The sequence below is a fragment of the Gavialis gangeticus genome, unplaced genomic scaffold (genome assembly GCF_001723915.1).
Source record: "Gavialis gangeticus isolate Ggan-Ray unplaced genomic scaffold, GavGan_comp1, whole genome shotgun sequence".
Lineage (NCBI taxonomy): Eukaryota > Metazoa > Chordata > Crocodylia > Gavialidae > Gavialis > Gavialis gangeticus.
Genome location: NW_017729007.1, coordinates 4311259 through 4326660, shown reverse-complemented (window position 1 = coordinate 4326660; position 15402 = coordinate 4311259). Strand labels below are relative to the sequence as shown.

The 15402-nt window shown below is 47.0% G+C and overlaps 1 long non-coding RNA gene across 1 annotated transcript; it reads left to right on the top strand.

The window, feature by feature from the left end:
- The first annotated feature begins 3419 nt into the window (after positions 1-3419).
- Positions 3420-14112, top strand: LOC109292057. Its single transcript, XR_002096031.1, has 3 exons — positions 3420-3430; positions 10980-10981; positions 14015-14112. It is a non-coding gene; the product is annotated as an uncharacterized LOC109292057 (long non-coding RNA).
- The last annotated feature ends 1290 nt before the right edge of the window (positions 14113-15402 follow it).

Sequence of the window (15402 nt, the reverse complement as noted above, 5' to 3'; positions counted from 1 at the left end):
TTAATTAAGCCTCATATAACTCCTATGAGGAAAATAAAAATTATTGTCCCTGCTCTACATATGAACAAAGAGGCATTGAGAAAGCTTCAGTCCTAAACCAGTACCTATATAAGCACTTATACCTCTGGGAAGTCCTAATGAAGCAGGGTTTAGTGCTACTGGATCCCAATACCATTTTTTAGCCAGTTTACCATATGCCTTGCCTTTTACTTTGGTCCTGGACTTTCATGACAGTCTTTCCTTCCTGCCAAAACACAAACTCTCATTAACATGGGGTTCATTTATAACACATTTTGAAAAAGTACAAGGAAAAGAAAATTAATTTTTCCTCTTCTACATTAGCCATACTGTCATTAGGTAGAAAACTATCATTGTAATTGTGTTAGAAACCTGAGAAATTAAATAATGCTGTAAATTGTCATTAAAATGCAGCACTGAATATTGCCCTTAGAAAATAACAGTACTGTGTTGCTTCAGCTTATTTCTGTTTTTATACATGGAGAAGAGACTTATTTTGTACAGTGGTTCATTCTACAGATAAAACTAACAGCTGCCACTTTGAAGAAACATGTAGGGCACTTTTCTCTGTAAAAAGGGGAGAGACTATATTGTCAGTGTTGAATAAATATCTTGCCTGTGTACAAAAGAGGATTATTTTTAGTGGGTAATTTATGTATTATTTCTACTAGATAAATTCTACCTGTTGTAATGTTTTACATCTACACTTATTTTTATTTCATACATGCAATTTTCTTTAGGGCTTGACAGCACTAACACCAGATAGGCAGCTGCTGTAAAACTCACTGTGCAAGCTCCAGTTCAGTTTCTTCTCAAGCTTGTGACACTTCTTAGTCAAATCTTTGAACTCTCCAAAACAAAATGGGAAATCATGCTAAATGAATGGCTGTAGACTTCCATCCATTTTCTTTCACACTCTGGAAGGGAGCAAAAGTTCAAGGAAGTGTGTGCAAACCTGGATGACAAGCTATAAACAAACACTTGCATGCATCAAAAGAGAAGGGCAGTTGCAGTCAGTGCCCCTTTGCAGAAACAGCTGGTAACAGCAACAACTTCTTACCAGCAATATTTTCCCTGGGAATTTGTTCCAGACCAGTAGTGCTCAACCTTCCAGCCCCGAGCACTAGACAAGTGACACAGGGGCTGTCCATGGGTGTGATCCAACACACCAGCCTGTTCCATGCGCTGGATCTGGCTGCATGCACTGGTCCATCCCTGCATACAGTCCAACTCCGTACACCAGATCTGACTGTCGGCTGGTCTGACCCTATGCACCAGATCCAGCCATGTGCTGGCAAGATCTACCACAATCTAGCACGAAGAGCTCCATCATCCAGACTGCAGGGCTTTCCATGGGTCTGGAAAATTGGCAGCAGGGGAGCAGCAGTTCACACTGTCACTGCTCTCCCACTGCTACATTTCTGGATTCATGAGGAAACCCATGGGCTGCATGACATGGCTTCACAGGCTGAATCTGGCCTGCAGGCTGGAGGTTGAGCACCACTTTTCCACACCATGAATTCAGCAACATCCACTATAAAAGCAACACACTTAAGAGTAACATAGAACCATGTCACCGCCAATAGGCATTTACTGTGTAAGCTGCACTGGAAGAAAGGGAAAGATAATGGCTCCACATTGGCTGCCTACAGACATAACCTCCCCCACAAAAAACAGCACTTTACTTTAAACTCCGTGCTCCCCCATGTCGAGCCCAACATATGCCCAGAGGAGGCATCGCATTAGTTGGACCCAGCTCGCCCAACGTCTGTATAGGTTGGGCACTTCAGTGGGTTTTTTTGGCGCTTTTATCTAATAGATGAATGAATCAGCTTTAGATAAAAGTGCCAAAAAGTCCCACTGAAAAGTCTGAACTATACAGACACTGTGGAGTTGGGTCGAAGTAACATGCTGCTTCCTCCAGTAAAGCACTTTTTCTACCATGTCTGTGAGCAGCCCTTATGCTAATCCTGCTGTGAGGGCCTGCAGAAGTTCCCTTCTATGGGTACGTCCAGACAAGCGCAGACATGCCACCTTGTGCCACTACTACTTGTCCCCCAGGAATGCCTGTGCTATGTGTGCTCTGATGTGCAGCAGGTTACCCCAGGTGGGGTAGGGAAGGCTGGGGCCAGCAACTATGCTGGCCTCAGCAGCCTCACATGGGGCCCTGGGGGCCTCTGAGAGCTGCAGCTATGTTGCTCCTGCAGCACATGCGCCTCCACGCTTTTTTTTGGTATGGGGTTTTTTGACCCTGGGATTTCCTGGGGTCAAAAAACCCTGCCGCACTGTAAAGTAGCAGTGTGGGTAATGCCTGCAAGTGTGGTGTGACCCCAGCCCAGGTATCCACCTATGTTCCCACTCATCTGGACACACCTTATGGGTGTGAAGTGATTAAGGGCTCTGGAGGTACAGGCAGAACTGAGGAGTTGTAGGCAACACATACCCTACTGTGCTTCTTGGTGGATTCTCTATTAGAAATTCACACCAGAGGGAGCACTTCTTCAAAAACCATGTACTCACTTTGCAGCTCTTATCATAAAAGGAGAGTGGGCAGGGAAAAATGTGCAACTTGGAGATAAGCCCAATGCTAACTAGGCTTTCCAGCATATCACACTGCCAAGAAGTGGAAGAGGTCCAAGAAACATCATTGCAAACTCAGCCTTATTGTGCTTTTAAGCATTTTCTCATCATAGGGATAATACTCCAGGGAAGTGCCTTGCTTTATATTGCAACTGTGGTGTTCACAGAGCCAAAGGGCATATTCCCACATGCAGGAGCACGTGGTTGCTGTGGCAAGAATAGCAGCAGCACAAATTTGTACCCCTGCGTTTTAGCGCTGCGCATGCCACTGCACATGGGGTTAGTGCAGAGCAAATTGTCCCCGGTGGGGTAGAAGAGGCTGCAGGCAGCACCTGTGCTGGCCCCAGCAGCCTTACTTGGTGTCCTGGGGCCCTCCTGGGGCAGCAGCGGCGGCGATCCAGCAGCTTGGAGCCTGGTCAGCAACCAGAGCATGGCTCTGGCCAACCAGGTTCCATTTCTGGTGGTGCAGGCTGCTGCGCATGCACCACTATTTTTTTCAGCAGCATTTTATTTGTATACTGGGATCTCTCCATGGCAAAAAATAAATAAATTAATTAAAAAATGCTGGGCTGTAAAATAGCATGCCCAAAGAGTGTAACAGAGGTTTTTGCCTGGTAGTAGATCAGAGACATCAGATTCAGCTGGGCTTGATGACTGGTTTCCAGACCTAAAAAAACATTCTACAACCACTATCACATCCCATTCATCTTTGCTGTCTTCCTACTTGCATAACACGGTATAAGATACACTGGAATTCGTGGCCAAACAGCCAAGTCCTTGGTGCAAGGAAGTAATGACACTTTAACAAAGTGCATCTGCAGCCAATGAACCAGTGACACAAAGGAGCAGACAAGTTGTGTGAACAGGGGCAGAAAACAGGGAAAGCAGTTTGCAGGGAGGAAGAGGAAGGGGAACAGGAAGAAAGCGAGGCACCAGATCCTGCCTCAGGAAGGCAAGTGATCCAGCACTGCCTGTGTGTGTGGCTTTCTGAGAGTATGTCTGGCGGGCTGCGTGTGTTTTGGGTATGTGCTCTGAGAACCTGGGAGAGTTGCTAGTTAAGTGATTTTTGGGTGATTGGTGCCTGTGTCTGACAAAAGCCCTAACAAGGGGGCAGAACCAGTCCAGGCCCATCAGGGTATGAAAGGAGACTCTATGACCAAGCCAACAGGGGCAGCCAACAAGGGAAGTAGTTTGCAGGCAGGTTGCTGGTCAGTTCACAAGTCAGTTTGCCCCCTCCCCCTACCTCTTTGAGGGGGAGCCTTGAAGCTTGGAGAGAGGAAGCAGGGGAAAAGGAACCTTTCAGGACAAAGGAACAGAAAACAGGGCAGCTTACAAGTGAGTTTGCTAGGGAAGGTGTGCTTGGAAGAAGGGCAGTAAAACAAAGGAGGCAGGGAAATGGCTGGAGGACATTGCAACACCAGAGCCACTGCCACTGCCTCTGCTTGCACCTGTGAGGTGTCTGTCCAGGCAGGACCACTCACCATCAAAGCTTCCACCCAGGTCCAGGTTTGGCACTGCGGAGGCTGTGGCTTGTCCTTCTGGTGATAGCCATATCAGGAAGTGTGCAATGTGAGCAGTGCCTCTGGGTGGTGTCCCTCAGGGAGCAGGCAAGAGAACTGTAGGAGGAGGTGGTGAGGCTTCAAAGCACCTTCTGCCATGAGGAGTTTATTGATTTGATGCTGGAGAAGACTTCAAGGATTGTGGAGGAAGGACTGCCAAAGGCAGTGCTAGAGAAGGGAGGGGACATTGACTCCATGGAAAGTGGAAGCTGGAAGCTTGTGATCTCTGGCAGCAAGCAGAAATCTTCCTCTCCACCTGCAGCAGTTTGCCTGGAGAATAGATACAGAGCCCTAGGAACAGAGGTGGAGGATCATGTTTCATTGGTGGAGAAGGACAAGTCAGGACTCCCCAAGGTGGGAAGGACTGAGACCACTGCCACCAATAAGAACCGACAGATGGTGGTGGTTGGAGACTCCCTTCTGCACGGGAGAGAGGCATCTATATACTGACCTGACCTGTTGTCTCTGGGGATAAGCTGCTTGCCTGGAGCCTGGATCTGAGACGTCATGGACAGATTACCGAGACTCATCCGACCCTCATGCTGCTCATTCATGTGGGCACCAGTGATACTGCCAGGGGAGACCCTGAACAGATCAAATTTGACTACAGGGCTCTGGATGCAAGAGTGAAGGGAACTGGGGGCTCAATTGGTATTCTCCTTGATCCTTCTGGTCAAGGGAGAGAGCCCAGGCAGGAGCGGGAATATCCTACAGATCAATGCCTGGCTACGCAGATGGTGACGCCAGCAGGACTTTCACTTTTTTCAACATGGGATGATGTCCCAAGAAGAAGGATTGCTAGGAAGAGACAGGATCCATCTAACAAAGATGGAAGAGCATATTTGAAGACAGGCTTGCTAACCTAGTTTGGACAGCTTTAAACAAGATTCACCAAGGGAAGGAGACCAAAGCCCTGAGATAAGTGGAGAATCAGGAGATCTTGAGGAAGTGTGAGCAGGAGGGGGCAAAAGGGGAGGTGTTCTCATTCTTCCTGAGAAATCAGGGCAATCAGCTAGTTACCTTAGGTGCCTGTACACGAATGCACAAAACCTGGGAAACAGGTGGGAAGAATTGAAAGTCCTTGTGCAGTCACAGAACTATGACGTGACTGGAATAACAGAGACTTGGTGGGATAGCTCCCGTGTCTGGAACACTGTCATGGATGGGTACAAACTGTTCAAGAAGGACAGGCAGGGGAGAAGAGGAGGAGGAGGAGTTGTACTTTATGTAAAAGAGCCATGTGATTGCTCAGAGGTCCAGTATGAAAGTGAAGATAGGCCTGTTGAAAGTCTCTGGGTTACGGTCAGAGGGGAGAGCAACAAGGAGATGCTGTAGTGGGGGACTGCTACAGACCACCAGACTAAAAGGATGTGATGGACGAGGCTTTCTTCAAGCAGCTATTGGAAGTTTCCCAATCACAGGCCCTAGTTCTCATGGGAGAAATCAAACTCCTTGACAACTACTGGGAGGACAATACAGCAGTACACAGGCAATCCAGGAAGTTTTTGGAGAGTGCTGGGGCAACTTCCATGTACAAGTGCTGGAGCATCCAGCTAGGGGCCATGCTCTTCTTGACCTGTTGCTCACGAACAGGGAAGAATTGGTGGTGAATGTAGTAGTGGATGGCAGCTTAGGTAGCAGCAACCATAAGATGATTAAGTTCAGGATCCTGAGGAAACCAAGGAAGGATAGCAGCAAAGTAAGGACCCTGGACTTCAGAAAAGCAGACTAACTTGCTCAGGGAACTCATGGGCAGGATCCCCTGGGAAGCAAGTCTGAGGGGAAGAGGAGTCCAGGATATCTGGCTGTACTTTAAAGAAACCTTACCAAGAGTGCAGGAACAAACCATCCTGACGTGCAGGAAGACTAGCAAGTATGACAGAAGACTAGCTTGGCTTAGCAGGGAACTCTTCAGTAAAGTAAATCACAAGAAGGAAGCTTATGAGTGAAAACTTGAACAAACAACTAGGAAGGAGTATAAGAGTATTGCTCAGGCATGCAGGGATTAAGTTGGGAAAACCAAAGTGCAATTGGAGTTGCAGCTAACAAGATAACAAGAAGGGTTTCTACACTGTCAGTAACAAGAGGAAGATCAGGGAAAGTGTGGGTCCCTTACTGAATGGGGGAGGCAACCTAGTGATAGAGGATGCAGAAAAGGCTAAAGCATCTAATGCCTTTTTCACCTCAGTCTTCACAGGCAAGGTCAGCTCCCAGACTACTGCACCTGGCAGCACAGTTTGAGGAGGAGATGAGAAGCCAACTGTGCTGAAAGAACAGGTTAGGGACTATTTAGAAAAGCAGGACATATACAAGTCCATGGGACCGGACAGGATGCACCCAAAGGTGCTAAGTTGGCTGATGTGGTTGCACAGCCATTGGCCATCCATATTTGAAAACTCATAGTGATCAGAAGAGGTCCCAGATGATTGGTAAAAGGCAAATATAGTGCCCATATTTAAGAAATGGAAAAAGGGGGATCCTGGGAACTATAGACTGGTCAGCCTCACTGTAGTCCCTGGAAAAAAATATGAAGCAGGTCCTCAAGGAATCCATTTCTAAACACTTGTTGGAGAAGAAGATGATTAGGAACAGTCAGCATGGATTCACCAAGGGCAAGTCATGCCTGACCAACCTAATGGCCTTCCATGATGAGATTACTGGTTCTGTGGCTGTGGAGAGACCAGTGGTGCGGTATACCTTGACTTTAGCAAGGCTTTTGATATGGTTTCCCACAACATTCTTATGGGTAAGGTAAGTATGGGTTGGATGAATGGACTGTAAGGTGGATAGAAAACTGGTTGGATCATCAGACTTAGAGGGTAGTAGTCAATGGCTCAATGTCTAGTTGGCAGGGGCATTGAAGTGAGAGCCCAGATTTCTATGATTTTAAGTCCCAAATGTGTGTCAAGAATTTAAAAGTGCATTTTTTTACTACTAAGTCTGCACCAAGTGCACCAGGAAATAATTCACAAAAAGGAAGACCAGAATTAAAGCACCTCATGGGGGAAATAAGAGGGAGCGTAGAAAGAACCAGCCAGCCACCAACAAAGACAACAAATCTGTAACAGCAAATCTGTTAAGGACCCCCTCCAAAATTTTCATTTTCCCATTCCTTCACCACTAGTAGCTAAAGGGGCAAATAAAGCTTTGTGTTTGTTATAGTCCAATTTCAGCTTATGCACTGGAACAGCAGTGACAGCTTCAAAATGTTTTCTCTGCTAATGAGCAGAGAAAGGAGGCTAGCCCTGTTAGTCTGAAGTCAGCAGAAGGCAGGGTAAAGTACTTTGCCTTCTCTGCTAATGGCCATATATGAAAAAGTAATACCAAAGATGCAGTAGTGTAGGATTTGATTGACATGGATACAGAAATCAGGCTCTCTCCATTGCATCCTTTCATTCATGGACAGACACACACTGTTTAATATTATAGCAGGTCAAATTCTCAATTACAAATAAGTTATCTGATAAATATAACCTTCCTTTTCTCCTCTTTGCATAGCATTTGTGAAATGCCTGTTACCATGGTTACTAATATGGTATTGAGCACAATTTGTTCTCGTCCATATTAGAAGCTATCTTGTGCCCAGCACACATTTACTGACTGTGTCAGCAATTAATACCTAGGCTTTGCTAAAGGGTTGTAGGCTTTGCTGGGTGGTGCTTATGAGTTGTCAGCAGTTTTCAAAAGGACATTCAGACAGAGCAATCAAACACCAGAACAAGGTATAATTAGTTTGTCAGCCAGGCCACTCTGAAGGAGTGTGTTTCCAAAACAAACCTAATGTGTTTTTCAGCATTAGGGCATGGATTTGCCTTAAACCACATTTGGAAGGGCCAGCTCACCCTAAGGAATATCTGACTCAGAGCTGTTCACTGAACAAAGATAAACAGCTCGATCTACCTGCATGCAGGTCAGCTACATTCCTGCCCCATCTGGGTTATAAATTCCTTGGCTGGAAATTGCCATTGGAAAAGGGTGAACAGAGCAGCTCAGCTTTGCCGTGGCAGCTATTAGGCATTTTTTTCCCGACACATCAACACATAAAAAGATTCTATTTCACTCTTTTTCTCCCAAAAATGAACTATGAAGAGTTGTCCTGGGACACAGCAGAGGTGATTTTATCCCTTGAGAAGGCTTCTGCAGCTTGGTATTACACACAAGCTGGCCTTTGCACCCTGCCTGGGAGGTACTTATTAAGACACTGGGTTTGCACTTAGCTGGCTGAGTGAGTTTAGCAACTTTACTGTGCCTGAGGGCTCCACTTTCTCTGACTGTTGTTCCATCATCCTAATGGCCCAAGTGAAAGGAATTGTTTGGCCCTCTGCTTATCACACACCTACAGATCACAGAATCATGAAAAGTCAAGTTGAAAGGGACCTCAGGGGGTTATTTAACCCATTCCCTGCTTGAGATAGTTTTATCTAAGCACAATCCCATGTTACCTACGGAACTTTCACAAAAAAAAGGTCATTCTGCTGATTACTTTCTGGAAGTTCCAGTTCTTTGGGCACAGCACAGTGCCAGGTAGAGATATGCAAGCTGCCTCAGGAATCTGAAGCAGTATAATCATCTTAGTGTAATGCTCCGTCTAATTAACCTGGGAAGGGCATTGCACTAATTTGGTTATACTGATTCTGGAACCTAAGCTAGTGCCTTTGCACAACACTGTGCTGTGCTGTGTGGCTAAGTACAGACTTTCGAAAAGACTAAGGCAGAATCGATCCAATCTATACCGGTTTCTCTAAGTTGCATAGATTGGATCAGGAGCAAACAGAACTCACATTCACCCTTCAGTGGGGGGAGACACACAAATGCCAGCACTGGCTGAGGCCAGAAGGTGGGGTGCAGTGCTCTCGTATGCTTCCCAGAGTGCCAGAGATTGCCAAGGGCAGCGAAGTGGGGGCCATCCCTGGCTGACTGCCAGGAACATGCCCTCAGCCCTCACTGCCACTGCTGAATCATTCCCATGCCCAGTTTCAGGCCCCCAGGGGAGAGCACCATGGCATGCCCAGCTGCCACTGCCAGCCGGGCTGCCAGGTGTGCCATGGTGACCCCCTCCATGGGCCCCCAGAAGCCCAGGTCTGGGTGCAGGGGAGGGCCTGCAGTGACAGGGGCCAGGGGGCATGCACCTGACAGTGGCAGCCCAGAAGGCCCATGTTGGACAATGGGTTCAGGAATGTTCCATAGAAGAAAGGATCAGGCCCTGCCACCTGGAGCATCCCACCAGCTGCTGTGGGTGCCAAGTTCCAGAAAGATGTGCTGGGCAGTCCAGGAGGCCTATGGTGGGCAGCTGGCCCAAACTTCCCCTCTAGTGCTTCTGTCCCTGCCATCTGGTGCAAGCTCCCCAGGGTGCCCGGTGTGTGCTGCCAGAGCCCAACATCAGCAGCTGCCAGCAAGGTGTGCTGGGCAGCCCAGGAGACCCACACTGGGCAGCAGGGCCAGGAGCACCCCATTAGACAGCAGCAGGGGGAAGATGCCCCTGTCACACAGTTCCATAGCCCACCAGCTGTGCTGGGAAGGTTCTGAGGGGGTTAGGGCAGGTCACCGTGCCTTCTACCTGCACCTGCCCAGCCATGCACAGCTCCAGTCCTGTGTGAGCTGGTGTAGCCCCAGGGAGCAGACCAGAGCCCTCCCCTTTTTCCTTCAGCAGCAGGCACCTACAGTCCTGTACCATGTGATGAGGAAAGGGGGGCCCAAAGAAGGAAGGACTGGGCCCCCAGAGCCCCAGCAAACTGCAGGCAGTGACAGTAGGAGCCTGGTGCAACTGTAGGTATCATGATTGCAGGAATTGCACTGGGTACCCACAGCCTAATGGAGCCACGAGGGTGCTGTCCCCTCCCCCCTTCCCCCACAGAGCCTGCCCCCTGGGGATATTGTATAAAGACAGAAAATTCCTGAGCTACAGATGTGCCCTTTCCCCTCACCCCCTGCCTGTGGCTGGCAGCTCAGAGCAGCTGATCGTAGCCAAGGCCAGTGAGACAACCTACGAGAAAGGGTTAGCAGGGACCAGCACAGCAGCCTGAGATAACAGGGGACTGCAACCTGACACGGGAGGGGATCTGGTACTGAAGTTTGATAGACCGGGTTAACCTAAATCAGTTTAGTCTGATACAACATCCATCCAGATCTATCTTAGACTGGGATCTGCCATTTTTAAACTACGTGCTCTGAATTTCTGTTCTGTTACAGGTATAAACCAGTTTCTGACCACCTAAACTGGAAAAAGTATAATGTCTGCACCTGGTCTATATCTGTATCAGCTAGTTTAGAGCTAGCATTGCAGCATGTAAGCATGCCCTTTGGGCGTATCTACACAAGATGCTTTACAGTGCAGTAGATTAATCAACAGCGCAGTAAAGTGTCTCCATCTACACACGCACATCATTTATTGAGCAGTATATTAGTTTACTGCACAGTTAGCTACTACCTGTAAATATAGGTAGTAAACTAAGTGTTCAGTAGATACTGTGAAATAGCATATGTGTAGATGCTGACCAGGATGAAATTTGCTTCTGGTCAGCCCCAACACTAGGTGGCCATAGGGGACAGGGTCTTGGTATTGCTCCAGGGCCCAAGAGCCGAGCAGTGCCAGGATGTGGTAGCTTTCTGCTCAGCCTGTCCCAGCGCAGCACCAGGACTGGGGATCTCTGTTTTCCAACCCAGCTTGGGGGCTGGCTGGCTGGGAGCTGTTTCACTTCTTGGGCAGCTCCTAGCCTGCCTCTGGCTGTGCAGAAAAATCTGTGAGCAGCAGGTGCTGGCTGGGAGCTGTCCTGCTTCTGGGACAGCTCCCACAGACAGAAGCCAGACAGCTACTGGGGACAGAAGTGGAAAAGCTCCCAGCCAGCCCCAGGCTTCCTGGGGATTTCCCTACCCAGCCAGGGGCTGGCTGGAAGCTGCCTCAGAAGTGGGATGGCTCCTGGCCAGCCCCTGGCTGCCCAGGAAGGCCCTACTGAGCACATAGCTTGTTCCCATGTACACAGGGCTGGGAGAGCACAGCAACTGTCTCCCAGTCCTATGCATATCAGGAGCCCTTCTGATGCACAGGGCCAGGAGACACCTGACACTGCAGCTAGCAGAGCTGTTCTGGCCCCATGCACATCAGGACCATCCCCCATGCTCTCTGTCAACCCCCAGCCTAGCACCCTGGGGAGAACCTGGAGCTCCCCCTGGCTGCTGCAGGGGTCCAGAGCAGGGTAGAAGCAGCTCTGTACTGGGCTGCTCCCATTGGGAGCAGATTTGCTCCCAATAGGGAGCATGTGTAAATGTGCTCCCAGGGAAGGCTTACTGCACAGTATTTTGCTGTTCAGTAAGCCTTTATGGTAGCATTAATAACATGTGTAGACACACCTTTGAGTACTACAGGTCTACTCCTGCATATTAAAAGTGAATGAGAATTACACTGGAGTAATAAAAGCAGGATCAAGCCCAGAGTTTATTCACAATGCTGTGTTAGGGGTTTTGAACATTGTTCAGATAAAAATAATACAGTGCCTTCCATTTCCATGACTTGTTTGCTACTATACAGATTACAGTTCTAGCCCACAAGAGAACATGGTTTAATGGGTCATGACCCTGAGGGACTTTTTTGCAGAAAATAACCTTCATAAAAGCAAAGAATGACCTGGTAAAAAACTGGTTATTCTCACTACTTTTTGCAATTAAAACACCAGAGAAGTGCATTTTCATTGATCGATGATTTATTATTCTGTGAAGACAGTTTTGAAACCTGCATAAATTTAAATTAGTTCCCAGGACAGGATTCTCTTATGGTTTCATATTTTCAGGCATTACCTGCATGACTAAGATTAACTCTAGCACTTCATGAGAGAACGTATTTCCTTTATGCAGTTGCTCTGCATTGCACCACCTAACATGGCAGCAGTGGCCTGAAAATAAGCATCTCAAAATGTTGACTTTGAATGAAATGGGAGTAAATTATATATGTTTACAATTAGCTTCATTGAAGGAAAATAAATAGGACTCTGATCATCAGAATTCTCAAATATGAATATTGTCTGAGACAAAACAATATAAAGGTCATATAACTAAGGATCTACTCAATTCGCAGCTCTGTGGATCTCGTGGAAACTGCAAAATTCAGGATTATCTAGAATAGAGGCTGCCCCCTCGTTCCTTCTCCCCCCACCAGGGCCTCTCCAATGCCAAGGTGGGGGTGCTGCCAGAGCACATCCAGGAAATATCCATGGAATTTGCTATTTATGCCACAACCAACCTGCAAAGATCGTTTAGTTTCTCTGCAATTTAAGTAGACCCATGCATATAACCTTGTGATGTCGGAACTATAGATATGGGACTTCTCTGCTGTCTTGATAAACTGGACCAGAGGTGCTCCACTCCCAGCCCACAAGCCAGATCCAGCCCACAAAGCCACATAAGCTGGCTCATGACGCTTCTCCCTGGGCCCCAAAATTTGGCAACCAGGGTTTTAATTGCCATTCCCCTGCTGCTAAATTTCTGCAGGCTGGATAGTGTGGCCCTGCACTCTAGATCAGGAATGCAGGGTGGCGTGGAGCTGACCCAGGCACACAGGGCGTTACAGGGCCTGATTCCAGCATGCAAAGCAAACCCAATTGGGGTGCACAGGGTAAAGTGAGGGTGGCATAGGCCTGATCAGGGCACATAGAGCCTGATCAGGGTGGGGGCAGTGTGGAGCTCAATCATGTTGGACATGGTGCAGGGCCCAATATGGGCACATGGGGTCTTATCCAACCCATAGACTGGTCCCATGCCACTCATCCAGCCCATTGGCTACTACTGAACTAGGCATAGAAATTAAATGAGCAAATTATATTTGCCGGGACAATGCCCAACATTTCAATGTAAACATCATGGTTATGCTGGTTGTACTCATTTAAATTTTGAATATAAGATTAATTATCCTTATTGTATGACCAAAACATAATGGCACTGTATTTAATATGCCTTTCTTGAATGGTACACTATGACCAAACCTCAGTTGTGTATGTCTGAGTAGTGGGGCCTATGCAAGTACAAGATAAAGGGGACTGGGTTTTTTGGTTGTAGCTGTGTTCATCTAAGGACATAGGCAGGCAAGGTCTGTTGAGTAGACGTGATATCCTTTATTAGACCAACTGAGTAGTTGGAAAAACAATTTTGGCCAGCTTTCAGACTCAGTCGCTCTTCTTCAGGCGTGGGGAGTCTCTGCTGTTCTGAGACCCCAAGAAATGAAGGAAGCTAGTTCAAGATGGTAAAATTCAAACCACCATATATAAGAAACCTACAGACCAACATACATATCTACACAGAATCAGCAATCACCCCAAACACACCAAGAAAATTAATATACAGCCAAGTTCTCCAATACCACCAAATATGCAGAGAGTCAATGGAGAATACCCATGACCAGCACCACACTAATCTCAGCTTCAACCAACAAGAACACTCCTCCAGAGAGATAGATCACATTTTTGAAAGAACCACCTGAATACCATATGTACATTTACTGCAGTATAAAAAGAAAATCCCCACAAATTGCACACCATTAGTTATGACATAACACCCTTCCCTGGAACCTACACAGAAAATCCTCAAACAACTGCAACCCATACTTGAAGAAGACCCAATTGTTAAAGAGATCTTTCCAGAACCACCCATCCTAGCCTTCAAACAAGCACCTTGCTAACCTTATCACCAAAAGAAAACTCTCTATGACCCAAGCCACATCGACAAATGAATCCAGACCATGCCAGGATGAGAAATGCAAAACCTGCCAGCTTATCTTCACCAGCCTCACTATAACTACACCTCACAACAGGACCATCACCATTTCTGGATCTTACAGCTGCACCTCCAGAAATGTTATTTATTTTATCCAGTGCCCTGAAGGAAAATATGTTAGAGAATCCAAACAACAACTGCACACCAGAATGAACGCACACCAAAAATCTATCAAAGACAAGAATACCCAAACACCTGTGGGTGCACACTTCTCACAGGACAATCACTCCCTCTTGGATCTCTCAGTTCTAATCCTCAAAGGGAACTTACAAAACACCTTTCATAGACAAGTCTATGAACTTCACATCATAAATCCACTGGATACAAAAAATCATAGACTTAATGTAGACATTGGTTTTATGACACATTACAACTTGCCTGACACCTGATTCACCAGGTGCCTGCCTGACAGCCTCTTTTCTACCTTGTACTCTATCACTGCATTGTCTCCCTTCAGCCTTTTTTCCCCTGCTCTCTTCTCCCTCCCTCTCCCCTCTCTGCTTCACCTCTCTGCCTCACCTTTTGTCTTTCTAATTCTACCTATACACATTTTATCCTACATCCTGCCACACTTTTAGCTTCTTTCGTTTCTTAGAGTCTCAGAACAGCAGAGACTCCCCATGCCTGAAGAACTCCCCATGCCTTGACTGTGCCTGAAAGCTTGCCAAGAAAAATGTTTCAAACTAGTCATTTGGTCTAATAAAAGATATCACACCTACTCAAAGAACCTTGCCTAGATAAAGGGACAAAACTTTCTTTTCTCAGTATATTGCTGGCATCATGGACTGTACCTGTGTGTCTTATGCAGCATCAAACCATTTCTACAGTGTAACAATAAAGCCAAAATCCTGATTCTGGTATCTTGGTTCAAAGAGAGATGTCAAAGAAATATTTGACCATTTGATGCATCATCATGAACACGTCTACATATGCTGTTACTGTGCATGAATAAACTGAGGATCTTATTGCTCCAGAGTTTATTGCTCCTGGGCACACTGTTTGAACATGCACCTGGAAGCAATTAACTCCAGAGCAATAAGCTCTTCAGTTTATGCATGTGCAGCACATGGAACCGGGGCAGAGGGACTGGCTGGTGCATAAGGGAGCTTCAGTGCAGGACTAGCCAGCAGGCAGCCCCGACACTGAAGCACCATCCTACCCCAGCCAGCCTCTCCAGCTTCTACATGTGTACTGCAGTGAAGTTTTTTACAAGTGCTGTGGAGTAAATTAATCTACTCTAGACTAATAGTGGCACACATGTAGATGCCAAGACATTCCCTGAGCAGCTAACTAGTCCTGTGCAGTAAACATCTCATGTGGATGCACCCCTCCCCACCCCCACCCTTCGGGGTAATTAAAGCAAAGGTTTACTGCCCAAGATATTTTGAAGTAGATGCTTTCATAGACTTCATAGATATTAGGGCTGGAAGGGACTTTGGAAGATCATCGAGTCCAGCCTCCCACCCAAAGGACAGGAAGTCAGCTG